The 4,826-nt window shown below is 47.0% G+C and overlaps 1 pseudogene; it reads right to left on the reverse strand.

Annotated features, from left to right (window-relative positions):
- Window positions 1-2,245: 2,245 nt before the first annotated feature.
- LOC104676720 lies at window positions 2,246-4,307 on the reverse strand (annotated as a pseudogene).
- Between the last annotated feature and the right edge of the window lie 519 nt (window positions 4,308-4,826).

The raw sequence follows: 4,826 nt of genomic DNA on the forward strand, positions 1-4,826 counted from the left end.
CTGGGTCCCTCCCACAATACATGGGAATTCAAGATGAGATTTGGGTGGGGACACAGACAAACCATATCAGGTGGTTTCATGGGCTTATATGACAAACTCTTCAAATTATACACCATAAATACATATATACTATGGCATGTCACTTATACGTCAAGGAAGTTTGTAAAACGTTTCAAAATAAAATACCTGATCTCCCACTTTTCTTCCTTCCTTCCTTCCTTCCTTCCTTCCTTCCTTCCTTCCTTCCTTCCTTCCTTCCTTCCTTCCCTCCTTCCTTCCTTCCTCTCTTTCTTTCTCTCCTTCTTTCTTTCTTTCTTTTTTGAGATGGAGTGTCACTCTGTTGCCCAGGCTGGAGTGCAATGGTGCTATCTTGGCTCACTGCAGCCCCCGCCTCCCGGGTTCAAGTGATTCTCCTGCCTCAGACTCCCAAGTAGCTGGGATTACAGACACCCACCATTATGCCTGGCTATTTTGTTTTTAATCTTTAGTAGAGATGGGATTTCACCATGTTGGGCAGGCTGGTCTCGAACTCCCGACCTCAGGTGATCTGCCCCAGTTGGCCTCCCAAAGTGCTGAGATGACAGGCATGAGCCACTGCGCCTGGCCTGATCTCCCACTTTTCAGAAACCAGAAGGCTTGGCAACCTCATGTTGACTGAACTCTCTTTTCCTTCAGGCTGGAGGAAGGGCAACCCTGCATCCATAACTGCAGGAAATATCGGCAAGCACTGTAGGCTGTTGTGGTCTGAGACAATAGCAACACTGGTGGAAATCACAAGTCCTACATCCCCATCCTGTAGGACTTCTATTATCTGGAGTGCAGTGGTGTGATCTCAACTCATTGCAACCTGTGCTTTCCGGGTTCAAGCGATTCTTGTGCCTCAGCCTCCTGAGTAACTGGGATTACTGATGTTCACCACCACGCCTGGCTAATTTTTGTAGTAGAGATGGGGTTTTACCATGTTGGCCAGGCTAGTCTCGAACTCTTGGCCTCAAGTGATCTTCCTGCATTGGCCTCCCAAGGTGCTGGGGTTACAGGTGTGAGCCACTGGGCCCAGCCAGATTTCTATTATCTTTATCCTTTTCATGCTTCTACAGCAACAGACTTGATGTAAACAACCTAGAAAGTCAACAAGAATAAAAAAAAAAAGTTAATTATTTTTGCTGACAATGACCTCAGCTATTGGTGATACACAGATTTCTAGGTCCTGTCACTTGCTCAAAGCTACAGTCACAGGAAGATTTGTAAATGCACTTTTATAAGGGGTACATTCCAAGCAGCTTGCTGCAGTCTCTACCATATCCAGTATTTCTGTACCAATTATAGTTCACACCTGACTCCCATCATCTTCTGAGTGACATCAGCCTATGGAATGTTTGAATATCAGGGCATGTCTCCTTATAGAATCTCGTGAAAAACTTCTCAACAGTCCTGGGCATCATATGACATCCTCTGGGAACAATGGAACAAATTTGTCCTATTCTCCGAAGCACAGGTGCTTGTCATAACAGCTGGCCTTTCCTCAGGATAACCTCTAGTCTCACAGAAAGTATAGGCATCCAGGTCACAAATTAGAATAACCAAAACCTTGCATTGTTTCCTAGGAGAGCTTAGGTAGCAAAACAAATATGACCAAAACCAGAATGAGAATTACTCTGTCATTTTACTTTTTCTGTAGAGGCCCACAAAAGCTGTCCACTCCTTCATATAGAGTTCAAGTCTGTTTGCCACCCACTGCACATAGTAAACAAAACCCCAAGATTACAGGTAGATTCAAACGTAAGGTCTTTAGTGGTGGTGCATACCTGTAGTCGCAGCTACTCAGGAGGCTGAGGCATGAGAATCGTTTGAACCCTGGAGGTGGAGGTTGCAGTGAGCTGAGATCGCACCACTGCACTCCAGCCTGGGTGACAGAGGGAGACCCTGTCTCAAAAAAATGTATATATATAGCCTTTGTTAGTGCACAAACTGGAGCAATGTGAGGCAGTCAGTTGCCAGGTGGTGACTAGGAGGCTGGAAGAATGACCAAGAGTTGTGTGAGACCAAGAATTTCCATGAAGGGAGGCCTTCCACATAAGCCTTCAGCAGAACACAGGCTGGGCCCTCCTGACCAAAACTGGGTCAGATGTATGCTGTGATCAGTCAGAAAAGGGAATGAATTTCCCCTAAAGGCTCAGACTGCTCGAGATTTCCTCCAAAGAAGAGAACACATAGATGTCTGCCTTGCCTCAGAACATCAGGGTGATCAATTCCTACTGTGCAAGGTAGTAGAAGGGAGATGGTTTCTATCAGAGAAACTTGGAAGCATAAGGTTCAACTTCAGGCAGGTGGCTCCCTCATAAATGCTCTCCACTGCCACAATACTACAGAGACAGTACATTCTCTCTAGGTCTAAGGCTCTTCTGAAGTGTGGACTTTCAGGAGCTAAATGATGATAGATCTTGAAGGTAAATGCTCTTCCACATTTGCTGTATTCATGAGGCCGCCACGTGTTATGACATTTTTGGTGATGAATGAGGCTGGAGCACTGGCTAAAGGAATTCCCACATTGGTTGCACTCATAAGGCCTTTGTCCAGTGTGAACCACCTGATGTTGAATAAGGCTAGACTTTTGGCTAAAGGACTTTCCACGCTGGCCACACTCATAAGGCCTTGCTCCAATATGAATTCTCTTGTGTTGGATAAGGATGGAGGCCTTTCTCCAGTGTGAACTCTCTGCTGACTAAAGGATTTCCCACGCTGGCCACACTCTTAAGGCTTGTTCTGGTGTGAATTCTTTGGTGTTGATTAAGAATGGCACTTTGACTACAGGAATTCCCACATTCATCACACTTATAAGGCCTTTCTCCAGTATGAACTCTTCAGTGTTTAACAAAAGTGGCTTTTTTGCTAAAGGATTTCCCACATTGGCTACCTTCATAAGGCCTTGCTCCAGTGTGTATTTTCTGGTGGTCAACAAGGCTGGAGCTCTGTCTAAATAATTTTCCACATTTGCTGCACTCATAAGGCCTTTCTTTAGTGTGGATTCTCCGATGGTCATTCAGGTGGGAGGTTTGGCTAAAGAATTTTCCACATTCATTGCATTCCGAGAGTCTTTCCCCAGTATGCACTCTCTGGTGCTAAACAAATGAGTACTTGCCACAGAAGGCTTCCCCACATTTGCCATTTTTTGTTTTGTTTTGTTTTGTTTTTGAGACAGACTTTCACTCTGTTGTCCAGGCTAGAGTGCAGTGGCGTGATCTCAGCTCACTACAACCTTTGCCTCCTGGGTTCAAGCAATTCTCCTACCTCAGTCTCCCAAGTAACTGGGACTATAGGTACACACCACCACGTCTGGCTAATTTTTTTTTTTTTTTTTTTGTATTTTTAGTAGAAACAGCGTTTCACCATGTTGGCCAGGAAGGTCTCGAACTCCTGACCTCAGGTGATCTGCCCACCTCGGCCTCACAAAGCGTTGGGATTACAGGTGTAAGCCACTGTGCCCGGCCGGCTTTCCCACATTTGATACACTCATAAAGGCTTTTTCCAGTGTCGACTCTTAGACAGTGAACAGGAGTGTTTGTGCCTGGAAGCTTCCCACACTGACCTGACTTGTAATAACTTTGTTGACTGTTGAGTGTCCTCTCCACATTTGGTGATCGTATTGGGCTTCTCAATTTTAGGAAAGACCAGGGATCTAGAAGCCCCAAGATGACTGGGAGGTCCTTCCGAACCTCGCATTTGAGGAAGGACTTCCCTGACATACGGAAAAGGCAGCGCTTCACATACGAGGCTCTGTCCATGCTCCTCTTCAAGGATTTCTTTGCACTGTGACGTTTCTGTGCTGGTACTGGTTTGCACGTGCTCCAACCAAGTATGGTTCCTTCCCAAAGAGATTAGCCAGAGGCAAAATATCTTTCAGGAATGGAACACATATCTCACAGGGTTCAGTCGTCCGTGCGGATGAACCTGCCTTAGACCCTGACACTCCCACAGAAACATTCTGCTCAGAAGGTGTCTCTTCATCCTCTTTACCATGCCCACAACCCAGTGAGGCTACTTTTACAAGAGGCACATTCCAACTAGCTTGCTGCAGGCTCCACCACACCCAGTATTTCTGTACAAAATCCTGGGTAAAATACAAGTGCAAAGTTCTCCAGCATTACTTCAAGGTATAGGAGTCTCTGAGCCTCATCAGGAAGTCCCCACTCTTCCTGTGAGAAGTAAATGGCGATGTCCTCAAAGTTCAAACAGCCCTTTGTGAGATTTATATGTGCTTCTGTAGTCACGGTAACCTGAGTCAGGGCCCTCAGCTCTGCCGCTGCCATAGGAGCCTGTGGGCAGTGCGGGGCTGGGAACAGGACCAAGACTAGCGCGGGGACCCGAGTAAAGCTGTCACCCCCGCCGCCACCGACCCCCATACCCGCCACTGTTCAGCAGGAGAAACCCTCCCCTCGCCCCTTCCTGCCCTCTCGCCAAACAACGTGCTCCCAAAGCTCGGATGTCCTGGATGGACTCAAGAGCTGCTAAAATGACTGCCACTGGAGCAATACCTGTTTTTTTTTTTTTTTTTTTTTTTGAGACAGAGTCTCGCTCTGTTGGCCAGACTGGAGTGCAATGGCACGATCTCGGCTCACTGCAACCTCTGCCTCCTGGGTTCAAGCGATTCTCCTGCCTCAGCCTCCCAAGTAGCTGGGATTACAGGTGCCCGCCACCACACCCAGCTAATTTTTCTGTTTTTGGTAGAGACGGGGTTTCACCGTGTTGGTCAGGCTGGTCTCAAACTCCTGACCTCAGGTGATCCACCCACCTCAGCCTCCCAAAGTGGTGGGATTACAGGCATAAGC

The sequence above is a fragment of the Rhinopithecus roxellana genome, chromosome 7, assembly GCF_007565055.1.
Source record: "Rhinopithecus roxellana isolate Shanxi Qingling chromosome 7, ASM756505v1, whole genome shotgun sequence".
Lineage (NCBI taxonomy): Eukaryota > Metazoa > Chordata > Mammalia > Primates > Cercopithecidae > Rhinopithecus > Rhinopithecus roxellana.